The following is a 20806-nucleotide window of genomic DNA, read 5'->3' as shown; positions in this document are numbered from 1 at the left end:
TCAAACTGTCAAAAATTAAATACAAAGAAAACATATTAAAAGCAGCAAGGGAAAAACAACAAATAACACACAAGGGAATCCCCTTAAGTTTAACAGTTTTTCTTTCAGCAGAAACTCTGCAAGCCAGAAGGGACTGGCAGGACATATTTAAAGTGATGAAGGAGAAAAACCTGCAACCAAGATTACTCTACCCAGCAAGGATCTCATTCAGATCTGATGGAGAAATTAAAGCCTTTACAGACAAGCAAAAGCTGAGAGAGTTCAGCACCACCAAACCAGCTTTACAACAACTTCTAAAGGAACTTCTCTAGGCAAGAAACACAAGAGAAGGAAAAGACCTACAATAACGAACCCAAAACAATTTAGAAAATGGGAATAGGAACATACATATTGATAAATTACATTAAATGTAAATGGACTAAATGCTCCCACCAAAAGACACAGATTGGCTGAATGGATACAAAAACAAGACCCATGTACTTGCTGTCTACAAGAGACCCACTTCAGACCTAGAGACACATACAGACTGAAAGTAAGGGGATGGAAAAAGATATTTCATGAAAATGGAAACCAAAAGAAAGCTGGAGTAGCAATTCTCATATCAGACAAAATAGACTTTAAAATAAAGACTATTAGAAGAGACAAAGAAGGACACTGCATAATGATCAAGGAATCAATCCAAGAAGAAGATATAACAATTGTAAATATTTATGCACCCAACATAGGAGCACCTCAGTACATAAGGCAAATACTAACAGCCATAAAAGGAGAAAGCGACAGTAAGACATTCATAGTAGGGGACTTTAACACCCCACTTTCACCAATGGACAGATCATCCAAAATGAAAATAAATAAGGAAACACAAGCTTTAAATGATACATTAAACAAGATGGACTTAATTGATATTTTTAGGACACTCCATCCAAAAACAACAGAATACACATTCTTCTCAAGTGCTCATGGAACGTTCTCCAGGATAGATCATATCTTGGGTTACAAATCAAGTCTTGGTAAATTTAAGAAAATTCAATTTGTATCAAGGATCTTTTCCGACCACAATGCTATGAGACTAGATATCAATTACAGGAAAAGATCTGTAAAAAATACAAACACATGGAGGCTAAACAATACACTACTTAATAACGAAGTGATCACTGAAGAAATAAAAGAGGAAATCAAAAAATACCTAGAAACAAATGACAATGGAGACACGACGACCGAAAACCTATGGGATGCAGCAAAAGCAGATCTAAGAGGGAAGTTTATAGCCATACAAGCCCACCTTAAGAAACAGGAAACATCTCAAATAAACAACCTAACCTTGCACCTAAAGCAATTAGAGAAAGAAGAACAAAAAAAAACCCAACGTTAGCAGAAGGAAAGAAATCATAAAAATCAGATCAGAAATAAATGAAAAAGAAATGAAGGAAACAATAGCAAAGATCAATAAAACTAAAAGCTGGTTCTTTGAGAAGATAAACAAAATAGATAAACCATTAGCCAGACTCATCAAGAAAAAAAGGGAGGAGACTCAAATCAATAGACTTAGAAATGAAAAAGGAGAAGTAACAACTGACACTGCAGAAATACAAAAAATCATGAGAGATTACTAAAAGCAACTCTATGCCAATAAAATGGACAACCTGGAAGAAATGGACAAATTCTTAGAAATGCACAACCTGCCAAGACTGAATCAGGAAGAAATACAAAATATAAACAGACCAATCACAAGCACTGAAATTGAAACTGTGATTAAAAATCTTCCAACAAACAAAAGCCCAGGACCAGATGGCTTCACAGGTGAATTCTATCAAACATTTAGAGAAGAGCTAACACCTATCCTTCTCAAGCTCTTCCAAAATATAGCAGAGGGAGGAACACTCCCAAATTCATTCTACGAGGCCACCATCACCTTGATACCTAAACCAGACAAGGATGTCACAAAGAAAGAAAACTACAGGCCAATATCACTGATGAACATAGATGCAAAAATCCTCAACAAAATACTAGCAAACAGAATCCAATAAGACATTAAAAGGATCATACACCATGATCAAGTGGGGTTTATTCCAGGAATGCAAGGGTTATTCAATATACGCAAATCTATCAATGTGATACACCATATTAACAAATTGAAGGAGAAAAACCATATGATCATCTCAATAGATGCAGAGAAAGCTTTTGACAAAATTCAACACCCATTTATGATAAAAACACTGCAGAAAGTAGGCATAGAGGGAACTTTCCTCAACATAATAAAGGCCATATATGACAAACCCACAGACAACATCGTCCTCAATGGTGAAAAACTGAAAGCATTTCCACTAGGATCAGGAACAAGACAAGGTTGCCCACTCTCACCACTCTTATTCAACATAGTTTTGGAAGTTTTAGCCACAGCAATCAGAGAAGAAAAGGAAATAAAAGGAATCCAAATCGGAAAAGAAGTAAAGCTGTCACTGTTTGCAGATGACATGATACTATACATAGAGAACCCTAAAGATGCTACCAGAAAACTACTAGAGCTAATCAATGAATTTGGTAAAGTTGCAGGATACAAAATTAATGCACAGAAATCTCTTGCATTCCTATACACTAATGATGAAAAATCTGAAAGTGAAATCAAGAAAACACTCCCATTTACCATTGCAACAAAAAGAATAAAATATTTAGGAATAAACCTACCTAAGGAGACAAAAGACCTGTATGCAGAAAATTATAAGACACTGATGAAAGAAATTAAAGATAATACAAATAGATGGAGAGATCTACCATGTTCTTGGATTGGAAGAATCAACATTGTGAAAATGACTGTACTACCCAAAGCAATCTACAGATTCAATGCAATCCCTATCAAACTACCACTGGCATTTTTCACAGAACTAGAACAAAAAATTTCACAATTTGTATGGAAACACTAAAGACCCCAAATAGCCAAAGCAATCTTGAGAACGAAAACTGGAGCTGGAGGAATAAGGCTCCCTAACTTCAGACTACACTACAAAGCTACAGTCATCAAGACAGTATGGTCCTGGCACAGAAACAGAAAGATCAATGGAACAGGATAGAAAGCCCAGAGATAAACCCACACACATATGGTCACCTTATTTTTGATAAAGGAGGCAGGAATGTACAGTGGAGAAAGGACAGCCTCTTCAATAAGTGGTGCTGGGAAAACTGGACAGGTACATGTAAAAGTATGAGATTAGATCACTCCCTAACACCATACACAAAAATAAACTCAAAATGGATTAAAGACCTAAATGTAAGGCCAGAAACTATCAAACTCTTAGAGGAAAACATAGGCTGAACACTCTATGACATAAATCACAGCAAGATCCTTTTTGACCCACCTCCTAGATAAATGGTAATAAAAACAAAAATAAACAAATGGGACCTAATGAAACTTCAAAGCTTTTGCACAGCAAAGGAAACCATAAACAAGACGAATAGACAGCCCTCAGAATGGGAGAAAATATTTGCAAAAGAAGCAACTGACAAAGGATTAATTTCCAAAATTTACAAGCAGCTCATGCAGCTCAATAACAAAAAAACAAACAACCCAATCCAAAAATGGGCAGAAGACCTAAATAGACATTTCTCCAAAGAGGATATACAGACTGCCAACAAACACATGAAAGAATGCTCAACATCATTACTCATTAGAGAAATGCAAATCAAAACTACAATGAGATATCATCTCACACCAGTCAGAATGGCCATCATCCAAAAATCTAGAAACAATAAATGCTGGAGGGGGTGTGGAGAAAAGGGAACCCTCTTGCACTGCTGGTGGGAATGTGAATTGGTACAGCCACTACAACAGTATGGAGGTTCCTTTAAAAAGTACAAATAGAGCTACCATATGACCCAGCAATCCCACTACTGGGCATATACGCTGAGAAAACCATAATTCAAAAAGAGCCATGTACCAAAGTGTTCATTGCAGCTCTATTTACAATAGCCCAGAGATGGAAACAACCTAAGTGTCCATCATCGGATGAATGGATAAAGAAGGTGTGGCACATATATACAATGAAATATTACTCAGCCATAAAAGAAACGAAATTGAGCTATTTGTAATGAGGTGGATAGACCTAGAGTCTGTCATACAGAGTGAAGTAAGTCAGGAAGAGAAAGACAAATACCGTATGCTAACACATATACATGGAATTTAAGAAAAAAAATGTCATGAAGAACCTAGGGGTAAGACAGGAATAAAGGCACAAACCTACTAGAGAACGGACTTGAGGATATGGGGAGGGGGAAGGGTGAGCTGTGACAAAGTGAGAGAGAGGCATGGACATATATACACTACCAAACGTAAGGTAGATAGCTAGCGGGAAGCAGCCGCGTAGCCCAGGGAGATCAGCCCGGTGCTTTGTGACCACTTGGAGGGGTGGGATAGGGAGAGTGGGAGGGAGGGAGACGCAAGAGGGAAGAGATATGGGAACATATGTATATGTATAACTGATTCACTTTGTTATAAAGCAGAAACTAGCACACCATTGTAAAGCAATTATACCCCAATAAAGATGTTAAAAAAAAAAAAAGAAAGAAAGCACAGTATACTGGCCCCAGATAGCTGAGGTGCATATCAAAGGAATGATGTCAGTGAGCCCAGACTCTTGCATCTTCCCATACATAGAAAAGCGCTAAATTCCTTAACTTGAGATATCTGGTTTCTCTTAATTAACAGTAATTTTTTGATGTTCTGACTACTTGGTCCCTGTTGCAAAACCTCCTATGTATCCTGGCTCCCTGCTTGCCTCTTCAGAGCCGTCCCTCAAATTTATCTGAGATGCTGTGTCCCAGGCTTAAGTCCTCAGTTTTGTCTACTGAATAAAACATAACTGTAAAAAAAAAAAAAAAAAAATGAAATTACCATCTGTGTTTAAGACTGATTTAACTATTTTCTTGACTGAAGGCCAAAGCAGTAGCAGGAAGAATCCTTGAAGCGCCTTCTAACATTGCATTTCCTTCCATATTTAAGGCATTTTGGCAAAGCATCACCTTGTTCGTACACAATGACAGTGAATATTGGTATCACTTATCATCGATTAGTAGACTGTTCCTTGAGATCTTGGTAGCAATTACATTTTACTGATAGTATTAGAAGACCAAGGATGAAAGGAAGTCATTCAGATGTCTAGACAGTGAGTTACAGAAGTTAGGGTCCCTGGGAGAATGTGAATTAAAGATTAGCAAAGAGAATGGGTATAGTATGCAAAGAAAGCATCAGTTTGCCCTTGAAAAGAGATGAAACAAAAATTACAAAACAAGCACCATAACTGTCTAAATTCAATTTTCTCATTTTTTCTGGGCAGATCAGGTCTGTATATTGGTCAAATCTTTGTCCTGCTTTATAGCAGTTTTTAAAACAAATTTTAAAGAGTAAAAAGAAAGAAAAAAAAAAGCTCTTTGCTGAGGCCCCTTTTGTCTCCTCGCTTTAGCAAAGTTATATTGTAACTAACCTCCAGCCCAAGCACAATTTTCAAATCTTAGGATCACACAAAGCCTTGCCTAACCTGTTGGTTCTCTCCTTAGATTTATCAAAGAAATTTAAGTGAAGAATAAGTAATTAACAGATGACCAGATGTATTCCCCAGCTTCCCCTTCAGTAATCTCACGAGCAAACTGTGTGAACAACACAGGATGCATAGGGAGGAGTGTCGATGTTCAGGGAAGCAGTAAACAATATCCTTTTCCTCTCTTCTCATGTTCAGATACATTTGAGAAATTAGACCCAGATGGAGATGAACATGTCAGCTGTATTACTGATAAAGCCAATTGGATAACATGACTTTAGATCTGTTGATGAAAGGGTCTTCCTTCTGCATTTCAATTCTGGACCTTGGGCCAGCCTGCCTACAGGAACATTCAGAGCTAGAGAATAGAATTCCTCCCTCTCATTCATCTCTCATTGCCGTCTTTAGATCAACTGAGAAATATGAACCATGGGCTCCATCTACCAATCAGATAACTCAATTCTCTCTTGGAGCAAGTAAGAGGTGGGGCAAGCAGCTGGGTCTGCTATGCTGGCAGAAGTTTTTTAGAGAATCGGGAGGCAAGGCAAAAAGCAGTGCTCTCCTAATATCCTCCAGCATCTTCGCTTTTTTTTTTAACTTTTTAAAAATTTTTATTGGAGTATAGTTGATTTACAATGTTGTGTTAGTTTCAGATGTACAGCAAAGTGAATCAGTTATACACACAAATATATCCACTCTTTTTTTTTTTTTTTTTTAGATTCTTTTCCCATATAGGTCATCACAGAGTATTGAGTAGAGTTCCCTGTGCTATACAGCAGGTTCTGATTAGTTATCTATTTTATATATAATAGTGTGTATATGTCGATCCCAATCTCCCAACTTATCCCTGCCCCCACTTATCCCCTGGTAACCATAAGTATGTTTTCTACATCCATGACTCTTTTTCTGTTTTGTAAGTAAGTTCATTTGTACCCTTTTCTTTAGATTCCACATATAAGCAATATATGATATTTGTCTTTGTCTGACTTACTTCACTCAGTATGACAATCTCTAGGTTCATCCATGTTGCTGCAGATGGCATTATTTCGTTCTATTTTATGGCTGAGTAATATTCCATTGTATATATGCACCACATCTTCTTTATCCCTTCCTCCATCAATGGACATTTAGGTTGCTTCCATGTACTGGCTATTGTAAATCGTGCTGCAGTGAACACTGGAGTGCATGTATCTTTTTGAATTATGGTTTCTTCTGGGTATATGCCCAGCATCTTTGCTTCTTAACCATTAAACTTAAATTAAACCAGAGGTATGGCTCACTGCCTCCCCTCCCCTTCCCGGAACTCCCCACCATGCACACACAGAGGATATTCCCTCAGGATAGTTCAGCTTTTCTCCTCATCAAGGCTTAACCCCTCTTTTGTTTATCCGCCTCAATCCAGAGTGTGCAGTTTAAATTATGTCATCATAAGGTGCTGAAATGGGTCAAATTTTATACTAATCGAATCCACTCCAAGGCTGGTTCTATCCTAGGATACAAGTTCTCTCCTTACTCTACTTCCTATTTCAAATCATGTTGACACATGTACCTCAACAAAATTTACCAGAACAAATGCATAAACAAAATGACATAATCCAGATTCTCCAGTTGTAAATAGTGAATCAACATAGAGAGGCCTCCAATTTAATTAAAGAGTCCCTTTCATTATCAAATAAGTGAATAATTAAGGTAAAAATTCCCTTGTTCTGAGTTAAACTGCAGTAAAATGTAAGTTCACAATCACTGAGATCTGAAAACCATCCTCCCCAATTTATCATTGTCCATTCAATGTCTTGGTAGAGCTATTCCTTCAACAACTGTAGCTCAGAATGGATGAAGTTCCTTTAGGACTCCGGAAGCTGAGCAGTCTAAAATATCCTGAGATGCTAATCTTCTCTACCCGGTGTCTTCAAATGCTTCCAAGTTGTAACTTCATTCCTCCTTTATATCCTGTAATGCTGAAACTGTAAAATGATACTGAAGATGAGCTCTCCTAAACATTTAAACTTGAATGAATGAATGAGTGAGTGATAAATTCATGGCAAATAGGCCTCTTAAGACCTGTTTCATGGTTGCTACCATGGCCTCTGGCTGTGGAATTGTAGGAATGATAAAATCTGACTCTCCAGGACTTTTTCTACAGGTGGATCAGTTGGAGGAGCCCCTTTGGCACATTCCTCACTGAAAGCTATTGATGCTTTGAGGCCTGTTTCTCTTATTAGGCACTATACCTCCACCTTGTGCTCTACAAAGCAGAATCCCTCCTTCACCTTAGAAATTTTTCAGGTCTTAAATAACTTACGCTATCTCAAATGGCAGGAGTTGGGTAATTCTCCTACCAGGCCAACATCTAACCCAGAGCCACTCTATTAACCATTGTCCTACCTGGTTCTCCTTTAGGAATTTTAACTTCCCTGTGTCTTCCTTTATATTTCTTATTGGACATGCTTCCTCATAGCATAGGCAATAACCGTATCGCCCACTCACCGTATCAGCGTCACCACAAAGGTCATCTAGTAATTAATGCTCAGTCTTCAAGGGCTGATTTTCCAATCACACTTACTGACTCTACCAGTAACTTTGAAATCATCCATGTCAATAGTTTCCTATTGATGGTTCCTCTGGGGGGGACTATTTCAGTCTGCTCTCTGAGATCTTGACTGCCTACCTCTGGGAGATTTCTTTGAGCTTGGTCAGAGAAAGGAAAAACCTCTTCCTCCACTCCACATCATTTTATTTTAAAGTAGCTACACATGGGTAGCTTTTCCTTTTCCAAAATTCTAGCCTATCCTATTAGATCTCATTTTCTTTGTCTTATCTGATCAGTCTGCCTAAAATGTCAACATTTCTAAGGAAATCCCTATCTCCCTTCAGCTTAATAAAGCTGGTCTTCTTCTTGCTTTCATTCTTACTACTCCTTTTTTCCCTTCTGATATTAAGATTAAAACATATACCTCAAAACACCCTAATTCCTCATTCATTTTCTGATCACAATTGATTCCTGGAGACAGTGTTCCAGATATAGTTCTTTTATATTTTCTCCTTTGCATTTGGGTTTGCAAATATTTAATTGTGTTGTTTCTTTACTTCATTTCTGAAAAATAAAGCATTTCCATTTCTTTTGTTTATAAATAATGTCCATCACCTTTTTGATGGTTGTCTTAGTCAGCTCGGGCTGCTGTAAAAAATTGCATAAATTAAGCCATAGGTGGCTTAAACAACAGAAATTTATTTCTCGCTGTTCTGGAGGTTGAAAGTCCAAGATCAGAGTGATAGCGCCATCAGGTTCTGGTGAGGAATCTCTTCCTGGCTTGTACATGGCTGGCTGCCTTCTTACTGTATCCTCACATGACAGACAGGGAGAGGGGTCTGGCTTCTTTCTCTTATAAGGGCACTAATCCCAACATTGTGCTCCACCCTCATGACCTCATCTAAACATAATTATCTCCCAAAGGCTCCACCTCCAAATACCATCACACTGGGGATGAAGTCTCCAACATATGAATGTGGGGGAGATTTAAACATTCAGTGTATTGCAGTGGATGAACCCAATGTCTGGCCCTCTGGAATCTGAAGCCATGATCAGAACTTATGTAATTAATGAATGTAAGGCCATATTGAGACCACATGTTTAGGGAACATAAAACCTGTGATCAAGCTATGCGAATCCAAGAGGCTAGCAGTCTCTCCCACCAATTCTCTTCCCTGTCCTTGACTGCAGTGTAGAGGGGTCTAAAATTTAAGACAGTTGATTTAGCACAACCTGCAGATGCCTGGTTTGATACACACTGGTGCTCTGTAGTCTACACGGGACTGGGATGCTGTAACAGTTTAAACCCCCAAACTGCAGATCTGGCTGAGAAAAACTGTCAATGCGACAACAACAACAACAAAAAGCTCTGCCAAACTCTCTTTTAATTTCCACTGCTGCTTGTGCATCTCCAAATATCTTGTGAGTATCATGAGATTTCAGTTCTAGAACTGTATTAATTTATTTTTATAAATATACTTATTTAGTTTTAATAACAAATCCTTACCAGTTTATTTCCTCACTTTTTTTGTATCCCTCTTTTTCTTCTTGGTTGTATATTTTTTCCTAGAGTATTATTCTCTAATAATTCTTACAGAGAAACTCATTGGGGGTCAATATGGTGGGGACTAAGTGCCCTCAAACAATGTACAGCTATGGAGCAAGGACGGATAAACCCTAATTAAATCTCCCATTCAGAAAAAGAAAGAGTGGAAGCACATGCTGTCATAACAAACCATCTCCAAATCTCAACGGATAATACAATAAAACTGTACTTCTCACTCATGTCTCAGTCTTATGTAGGTTGGATGAGTTCTCTGATTGTTTTCCGCCAAGTGGGAAGTCAGGGATATGGGATCCTTCTATCCTGTGGCTTTGCCATCGTGGCTATTTTCACTTCTAGTCATGTCAACAGGAAAAACACCATAGAAGATCCCATGGGACATTTTAAGGACCAGGCCTACAGATGATAAACACCATTTGTGCCCACATTCCATAAGGGTAATGAAGTCTTCTTGTATGCACAGGAAGAAAGAACAGAGTTGGAAACATCTAAGCCCATCTAAGCAGATATTGTTGTTGTTGTTATCTCTGAGTAGTGTTTATTTTTGTTTTTGCTTTTTATTTCTTAAAGTCCTATGTACTTTCTAAGTTTTCTACAAGGAATATGTGCAACAATTTTCAAAGTTAAGCTTTTTCATGTAAATGAGTTTATCCATGAACAAGAAAGAAAATATAAGAGAAATATCATCTAAGAGTATCAGAGACAATGGCAGCTCTTAGAGTTTTAGTATATACATTTTTCCCACAGTGTGCCTCAAATGAGTATTGAATTGGTTTTTATAAGCATGTTTGAATTTTATGAACTCCACACTGCATAGACCAAGAAGTCAACCTCAGCTGATATTTTGTAGAGCAAGTCTTCCTTTGGAAGAAAGGTGTTTCTTTACAATGGAATCTTACTCTAGTGATTAGGAAACAGATGAGCAAGTTTCACTTATAGGGTTTTTGAAAGCTACTGTTGCTTTAAGTATAATCTTTACTGTCTAGTAATAATATCTAAAAACAAAAAGTGGATATGACTTCAAATTTCACGTTTGTGACAGCTTTTCCAATTTAAATCTATCTCATTCTCTGAATAGAATACAAATAATACTGCAAAGCATCGATGAAAAAAGCAAGTATTACTAAGAAGGAACCATGATCATACAAATTCATATACTGAGAATTAAGAAATAATTTCCCACTTTCATTTTGCTTCACAGGGGCCTTGTTAATACATATGTCCTGCTTATACCAGATAAGACTATTCATTTTGGAGGTCAACTCAGTTTCCTTTCTGTACCTAATAAATATTACTTGAACTATTGAATAGAATTTCATTAGAAAACAATAGAATTGATAAGAACTTAGGTCTGCAATACTCAGTTTGGGGAATTTGGCTTCCATAATTTAAAATCAGAGAGCAAAATGTTATTTCCACTTAATTTCTTGATATTATAAGGCTATTTATATTTTAACAGCATTTTAAAATAACTCTAAATAAAAAGGATAAGTAGCCCATATGCAAATAGACTTCAGGATCTCTAGATATCCCAGTTTAAGCATTTGGGTCATAATTGTGCATTTTTAATCCAATGCATCTTGTAGAAAATCTTTTAAAATGGTGTAAAACCCTAGGTCTATCATTATGTCCTAGACATTTTCATTGAAGTTATGCCTTGATAATTCTAAGAGTTTTTCATGCTTGTTTAAAAACATGTAGTTTCAATATGTACACATTTATAAATTCTATTTTTTAAGCTATTTCCACGGTACATACACTAATTTACTCACATTGCTGTTCTTAGGTCCAGAAAGATGGACAACTAGTATTATATGTATATATATATATATGTGTATATATGTATGTGTGTATATATATATATATATTTGTAAATATCTTCCAGCAGTGATTCTTTCACAACTGCATTATGAAAACCACACAAACATACAACTGCTAGTGCAGTATGCTACAGAATCCAGTTTTTATTTTTCCATATGTTTTATAACCAGGACCTCCAGATTTCAGACTAAATCAAATTGTCTTTTCCCATTTGGAGTCATTGTTTGACAAATATTTAATGATAGTGGAAATACTGTGATCCTTTCTTTGTCCCAGTTTAAAATATTTCATCTTAATGAGTCTTTTGCAGATCCATTGATCAGTGTCTGATGAGTAGGGAAAAGTTCAATGATCACTTCAAAATGAGCAGCCAAGTCAAACAGATTCAATTATAATTATTGGATTAAATGTCTTAAGGGAAAATGCTGTAACTTAACTTTATTCCAGGCCTAAATACGAAGAGTTAAAATATTATGATGTGTTTCTAGAAGCATACTTGAGGAACTGCCAAGATTTCCATTATAATCCTTCCTTGTCAGGAGTTTATATTCTGTCACATTTAGTTTGGCTATAAATTAGAATATAATACCTAAATTTCACTTTTAAGTTTAGGCGTTATCATTTTAAAACTATTATATATGCTAACACAAGAAAACACACACACACATACACACACACATATTGTGAATCACACAGATATTTCTGACAAAATCCTTTCTCTATATCTTAGGATAGTGCTTCTTTCATAAAGGGAATTCCACTGCCATCTTGATCAACTCCCCAGACTATCTTCACATTTCTGGGCTCCCCAGCTACTTCTGGAATCCTACCTATTTAACTATTTATTCGTTTATTAATTCAGCAAACATAAACTGAGCACTTACTATGTGCCAGGAACTAGGTTGTATGCTGGAAATACCAGCAGACCAAGCAGGTGGCAGAGATAACACACAGTAACAACATGTTTGGTCTTTATTCATATAGCCCACATTCAAATCTCAGTACTCCCATTTATTTTATAATTACCTAATCTGTAAACTAGAGATAATAATACATTTCCTGTCACAGTGCCTGACACATAGCAAACTCTGGATGAATGCTGACAGTCTCTTTGGCTGGGCCAGGGCCAGAGTGGTTAAGACAGATAAATAAGAAGATAATTAAAGAAATTTCTCCTGATGTACAGATTTCCTGGGACAGACCCTTATCAGTACATAATCTACACAGATTTGAACATCTTCTCAAGGTCATTCACTCTATACCCAAGATGACATCTGCCATATTCTTCCCCTCTTTCTCTTTTCTAGTTAGTTTCTGATTGAATGCATATAGACAATGGACAAAACATATTTATCTGCATAGTGGTAGTGAGATTGTATGTTCATTTTCATACTCTAATTGTCGTTTTATATTAAGTTTATTGTTTAAATGGGTAAATGTAAATTTTAAATAAGATGAGGTTTATATCGTTCTTTATCTGTGCTAGTATAGGTAAAATAAGGTCCTATTTTATTTTATTATCTATTGTTTGATTTTCTATGATAGTCTCAACACTATACAGCAGATGGTATGTACAAAGTCTGCAATAAAGACTCTGCCTCAAAGGCTAAACAAATGCTCCATATTTAAGTTATTAGCTACAAATTTGCTTATGGAAGCAATTCTCCCTCAACATGGCATATGAAGTATTTCTGAAGTTTTTCCCCAGGCAAATGAAATGGTACTCTGAAGAAAGGGTTATTCTGAAGGGTTCATCACAGAAGCATATACATTGTGATTTGTAAAGTTTTAGAAATCATCTTGCCCACACCTCTCATTTTAAACTTGAGGAAACTAAGACAGAGAGATGTGAGTGATTTGCCAAAAGCCATACAGACAGTTAATGGCAAGTCTAGAAGCCAAGTCTACAGATTCTCATTCATACATTTCTTCATTGATTTTTTCATTCACTCATTATGTCATTAATTCAATAAGTATACATTGGACAAATTTTATGTGCCAGAGACTGTGCTAGTTGCTGGGGATAAAGTGGTAAATGAGATAGTTCTGCCCTAGTAGAGCATACCAGGGTGGGGGCGGCTAGGCCGGAACAGACTATTAAGCAAGGAATTATAATATAGGGGAAACAAAAGAGGAAGTATAAGGAGCTATGAGAAAACCTATGGGAAGCCCAACTCAGCCTTGATACTCCCAGAAAGCTTCCTGGAAGAAGAGAAGCCTAAGCTGAAAACTGAAAAAAGAACAGACGAAAACCAGACAAAGAGAAGAGAGAAAACAGAGATAGTAGGAAGTTTATGATCAAACTGGACCCAGCGGTAAGATAACTAATATAACTTTTTATACAAAATGAAGACATCACTGCTGCTTTGAGAATGCCATATGTTGTAATTACTAATACTTCCTTGAAGCTTAGTATCACATTACCCAATACAATGTGTTGACAAAATCTTTGTTAACCATTGGAAACTTCTGCCTACCACTTTTTTCTCCCTCACACAGGGTCTGAATCTTTGTTATGAGCCATGGTTTGGTCAATATGATCCCCCAAATAATGTTACTTGAAGAAAAAAGATAATTTTCTGTTGTACTGAAAAGAAAGTACAAAACATTTAAACAATGAAATTTTATTCTGCTGATGATTGAGTTAACACAATAGGTCACTCAAAAATTTCTCAACCGCAATGTGTAGTAGGGAATTTCCAACAAGTGTGCATATTCATTTGTGCTGACCTTTTTTTTTTTTTTTTTTTTTGCTGCTGCATTGGGTCTTTGTTGCTGCGTGCGGGCTTTCTCTAGTTGCAGTGAGCGGGGGCTACTCTTCCCTGCAGTGTGCAGGCTTCTCTTTGCAGTGCCTTCTCTTGTTGCAGAGCACGGGCTCTAGGCACGCAGGCTTCAGTAGTTGTGGTGCACGGGCTTTGTTGCTCCGTGGCATGCGGGATCTGCCTGGACCAGGGCTCGAACCTGTGTCCCCTGCGTTGGCAGACGGATTCTTAACCACTGCGCCATCAGGGAAGCCCCGACCTGACTTTTTATGTTGCTTTAACCATTAATTTCCTGATTATCAATATACTCAGTTAACAGCATTAGTTTCTTGTTAGTATTTTCTATGAACCCATACAGTCTTAAGGTTTTAAAACTAAAAAGTTCTTTCTCTTATATTCAACTGGCATTTACCTGAAAATTCATAAAAAGTTCAAATGGATTATTTAACTGTAATTAAGTCCATTATTTCAGTACTTTACACTTTCACAGAAGACTAGGGAAGCTCTGGGGTATGTAAAAAGGATTGTTACTTGGGTTATTTGAATGAATGGACTGTTTAGGTAGAGATACATAAAGTTATTATACATTTTTGTTTATTAGGAGACTCTTTTATTGATAGGTGTTTGATAAAGGTTTTAAATGAATGAATGTCTGAAACTATAAGTAAATGTATGAAATTAACATGAAGTCTGATGTAGACAACCATGCAGGTTTTTGTAAGATAACTTTTTTTTTCTGTAAGATAACTTTTGTAAAATAACAAAAACCATGCAGGTATTGGTAAGGTAACTTCACACAAAATAGAGGCACCATTAGTTGCTTTGAGATAATAGTGAATGCTATAATTGTTAATACTTCCTATGCCCTGACTCTCAGTATCCCATTACCCAATAAAACGTGTTGAACAAAACTGTGGTAACTGTTGAAAACTTTGCCCCACCCCTTTTTCCCTCCACAGGAAACCACATCTTCTCACTTGCAACACCCCCAGACAGTAAGAGCAGTCCCCTGCCTGAAAGGATCTTGCACTCCTAAGTGGATAGAATCCAGACACACATGATAGTGGATGACTTCAATCATTCCACATGGGACCCATATAGTGCACATTTTCCTTTTTAAAATTTTTAATGTCCATATGTTTGTTTGGCTGGAAATCAAGTTTCATTACATGCTCCTATTATTCCACTGTATAACAATTTTATTTATAGGCCATTCACATAAGGACTAATTTCTTTGATAGAAAGACTGTTAATACTTACTTAAGCTCACTATAATGAAAACAATATTGTTGGAACTCCAAACAAATGCCGAACCTTAAAGCCACGTCCTTGGTCCTCCCCCTGAAAATGGAACTTCACAATGTCAACCTCTTCTCTTGGCTCCATACACAAATGTGCCAAAGGTAGACAAGGACTTTATGAAATGCTGGCAATTTGCGTAAATCTTATATAAAATAAGCATGGTGTGCTTAATCTCCATACTGGCTTTGAGAAGTCTTCCTGATGCCAAGACTATGCTTGAATTCAGAGGCTCACATACGTAATGAATATGTCTTAGAAAACCATGTAGGAAGTAGGTAATTTTATTTTTGAATACACTCTGTATGTGTATGCATACATAGTAGAAGGGGCAAGCTTGATTTCTGTGCTACTCTGCAAAAACATTTTTGGTCAAGTCACACACTCACTCCAAGGCTGAATGTAAAATAGATTGTCTGAAATTTTAAAAGCGCATTGATGTCAAGTCATATCCTGGCCCATTTTACCACACTGATCCTTAGGTAATTAGATTATGCTCTGTAAACAAAGGCTTGGCTTGACAACCTCACTTTCTCATGCAGCGTGGTCTGGTAGTAATCAAAGATGCCTCGGTATTAACTTTAGAAAGTGTATGTTCTCAGTGAAAGAAGTTTTCTGTTTCAAGAATGTCACCTTTATGTTTCAGATGTTTACACTTTTGCTTACCGATGTAGCCGTGAGCAAGTACACCGGTTAGTGTGTGATTTAATGGTGTGGTTATTTCAACCTCTGCAAAGTGTCTTGTCAGCCATCAAAAACCATATGTTCAGCAGTCAAAGCCAAATAATATGTTAATTAAATTAATCTTTTCTTTTCCTCAAGATATTTTGGTCAAAGTGAATTATGATATACACAGATATCAGATTACATTATATAAGAAGTACATAGAAAGCCAGTGTGAAAAATTAGTACTTTTAAAAAATCACTTTGAGTGACTTTGATCTTTGTTGTATTCTTATTTACATCAAGTAGAAGGATAAAGAAATAAGTAATCTTCAACATTTAAAGGAAAGATATAACCCTCATTCTACCTCCGACCTAGAGGCTGCACGTATACTATCCATCATCTGTTTGCAGACAGAACTTCCTTAGGGCCTCCACAATGTGGACTCAATAAATATTTTTAAGTGATACAAATACCAAGTCAGCAGTAATCAAATGCTGTGTTTTATAAAGGAACCAAATACAAGATATTTCAAAAATTAGTAAGAATTCTACAGTAAGAAGATGTCCGCAGCCTCCAGTTGTTTTGTAGCAGTAGGTAGGAAAGAAAGCCCATGGAGTTATGGACAGTTACTAACATAGAAGCAATTGTTTTCTTCTTGTTCAATGTGCAGATTTTCATTATTATTTTTATAACTTTCAATATTCTCTAATTTCAAATTTATAACGTCTCTAATTATCTTTAGTTTATTCTTTGTGCCTAAGTAAATGTGAGACACTTTACACTTAGAATTCTATGAGTATTTGTTATTTGATTAGGGAAAGATACTATTATTTAAGGAAGTTATCTAATATTTTATACATTTTTAGACTCATCAATAATTTATCAATTTAATAACTTAGGCATAAGATTCTACCTATTAAATATAAGCTCTGGTATGTTATTTATTTTCCAAAGTTCAAAACAATGTTTACTTGAAGCAAAACATTTTGATTTGAAGAACAGTGATAATGATAGTAAAAGCAACAACAATGTATTTGTATTTTCCTTGTTCCAGGATAGAACAAGCACACATATATCAATTAATCTTCAAAATAATCTTATAAGGTTTGTATATTTGCCATATATATAAGAGAACCCAGGATCAGAACACTTAGTGACCTTGGCTCAACATAACAATACTTAGCATGGTCAAGCCCTAGTATGACTGACCCCAGGTGTGACAGTCTTTCCACTGTATTATTTACTGCTTTCCCCACAATTATGTCACATCTCTTCTTCAAAATGCCTTTCACAGCCTGTCCCCCTTTTACATGGCAGTGCTTATAGGCAGAGATTATCACTCACTTGGAAAGCATCTTCCATTGTTATATCTAGCTACATTTTGTTACACTTTTTTAATCTACCATCTTAAACATTTTAGTGTACAGTTTAGTAGAGTTAAGTATGTTCACACTGTTGTGCAACCAATCTCCAGAAATTTTTAACCTTGCAAAATTGAAAATATATATCCTTTAAACCAGCAGTCCCCAAACTTTTTAGCACCAGGGACTGGTTTCGTGGAAGACAATTTTCCACGGACCGGTGGTGGGGGGATGGTTTCGGGATGATTCAAGCGCATTACATTTATTGTGCACTTTATTTCTATTATTATTACATTGTAATATATAATGAAATAATTATACAACTCATCATAATGCAGAATCAGTGGGAGCCCTGAGCTTGTTTTCACTTGCTATTCACTGATAGGGTTTTGATATGAGTCTGCAAGCAATTGATTTATTATGGTCTCTGTGCAGTTAAACCTCTCTGTTAATGATAATCTGTATTTGCAGCCACTCCCCAGCGCTAGCATCACCACCTCAGCTCCACCTCAGATCATCAGGCATTAGATTCTCAGAAGAAGCCTGTGACCTAGATCCCTTGCAAGCTCAGTTCACAGTAGGGTTCGCGCTCCTATGAGAATCTAATGCCACCGCTGATCTGACAGGAGGTGGAGCTCAGGAGGTAATGCGAGCGATGGGGAGCGGCTGTAAATACAGGTGAAGATTTGCTCGCTCACCTGCCACTCACCTCCTGCTGTGTGGCCCAGTTCCTAACAGGCCACGGACCAGTATCGGTCTGTAGCCCGGGGGTTGGGGACCCCTGCTTTAAACAACAACTCCTCAATACGCTCTCTCTCAGTCCTGGGAAAACCACCATCCTAATTTCTGTTTCTATGAGTCTGACTACTCTAGATTCTTCACTTAAGAGGAATCATACAGTATTTACTGTTTGGTGACTGACATTTCCTTAGTATAATGTCCTCAAAGTTCATTCATGTTGTGGCATATATGTCAGAATTTCCTTCCCTTTTAAAGCTGAATAATATTCCATTGTACATATATACCATATTTTATTCATCCATCAAGGGACAATTGGGTTGCTTCACCTTTTTGGGTATTGTGAACAATGTTGCTGTGAACATGAATGTACAAATATCTCTTTGAGACCCTGCTTCCAATTCTTTTGGATATATACCCAGAAGGGAAATTGCTGGATCATAAAGTAATTCTATTTTTCATTTTCTAAGGAACTGTCATACTGTTTTCCATAGCAGCTGCACCATTTTACATTTACACCAAGTGTACACAAAGATTCCAGTTTCTCCACATCCTTGCCAACACTTGCCTTCCTTTTTTTTTCTCTTTTTGGTGATAGCAGCCATCCTATTGGGTGTGAGGTGATTGCTCGCTGTGGTTTTAATTTGCATTTCTTTAAAGACTAGTAATGTTGAGCATCTTTTCATATGCTTTTTGGCCATTTCTATAGCTTCCTTGGAGAAATGTCTACTTAAGTAAGTCCTTTGTCCATTTTTTAATGTTTTTATTATTGTTGTTGACTTGTAGTTCTTTATATATTCTGGATATTAACCCCTTATCAGATATATAATTTGCAAATATTTTCTCCCATTTCATAGGCTGCCTTTTCACTCTGTTGTGTCCTTCAGTGTACAGAAGTTTTTGATTTTGATATAATCCAGTTCATCTATATTTACTTTTTTACCTGTGCTTTTGGTGTTATATTCAAGAAATCATTGCCAAATGAAATGTCATGAAGGTTTTCTCTATGTTTTCTTCTAAGAATTTTATAGTTTAGCTATTATGTTTAGGTCTTTGATCCATTTTGAGTTAATTTTTGTGTATAATGTAAGATAAGGGTCCAACTTCATGCTATACTGTATTTTAAAAAATGTGTGTGTGTGTGTGCGCTTAAGTGAACAGTAATCAGGTTATCTTAGCTTGGGCATTACTGTTGAGTTAGCAAAGAGTAAAAAATACCACTTTATTCCAACTCAGTGTAATAAATATCTCCCTAAAACCTCACAGATTTTAGCTGATATGGGTAATACTTGCTTATATAAAAGAAAAAGTTTTGTTTCTGAAACAAACATCATGACAGAGAAGAAATAAAAATTTAGAATTTCAAGAGAAAATTTGTCTCCTGAAAGCTGACAGCCAGTTTCATGGAAATAACTGTGGTAGAAACATACAGAATTTCAATTACATATATATGGACAGCTTCCACAGTATCATGAAAATTCTGTACTAAGTATTCTCTATGTATGTGTTATGGGGAACATCATAAAAATCTCTATTTCTGAGACAGCTTAGTATTTAGTGAAAATAAGGCAGCTAGTATATGGCACATAGAAATACTTACATATACATATTTATTGGTGATTGTTTGACATAGCCTTTACCCTTATGAGAATATATATGTAGTTGCCCATAGATATTGATGCTCAACAAGGAAGGGAAGCATGCCAAGCTCATCAAGGAATGCCAGATAGTCTGCAAAGAAACTGATGCAGACAAAACATCAGTCTGGTTGTACTTCCCCAGAGAGTGTATTTCCCATCTGTTTAAAAAAAATGAAGATCCTTTTTATTTTTATATTTTCTTGCTTTGGTGGTGGTGTTAAGAAAATAAAGGTTTGAAAATGAACATTTTCCATCAATTACCAGTGACATCTGTCCTCTAAAAATCCTACATACATATGAATACATGCAAACATATATATACACACATACATGCAATGTATGTAATATATGTAACATGTTGCATAAATGTGTTTATTAACGTGCATGTTTGTCTGAATATATTTATATATTCAAGTTTCATCTCTTCTTGAAAGGAAACACAAATATTTTTAGTCCAGAGAAAGACTAAATGAAGATGCCATGGGTTTTGATATCTTCATATTCTTGCATTGTTTCAGAGTTAGGACAGTTGCTTACAATCACAGTGTTTGATGTTTTCAATGTTCTCCTCTAATATGTTTCAAACAACCCTTTCTATGTTCTCGTCATCTGGATCTCATCCTCATGCATGCAAGATATTCACCCACGTGGCCCTCCATCTGTACAAAATTGTTAAGGGATCTTAAGGATGATTTACTTAAAATTCCAAGCGTTTCAATATACTGGCAAGAGGGACTAATTTAAAAGTAGAATTATATTTCTTTAGAAATGCCTTCTACAAGTTAGCTGTCATTGTTAGTAGTTTTATGAGCTATTTTCAGGGATTTATACAACTAAATTTTGACAAGTAATTTTTTAAAAGGGCCTATAAAATAACTTCTGAATCAGAACAATGT

The sequence above is a fragment of the Grampus griseus genome (assembly GCF_964374135.1).
Source record: "Grampus griseus genome assembly, chromosome: 1".
NCBI classification, from domain to species: domain Eukaryota; kingdom Metazoa; phylum Chordata; class Mammalia; order Artiodactyla; family Delphinidae; genus Grampus; species Grampus griseus.
This window is presented reverse-complemented; position numbering follows the sequence as displayed.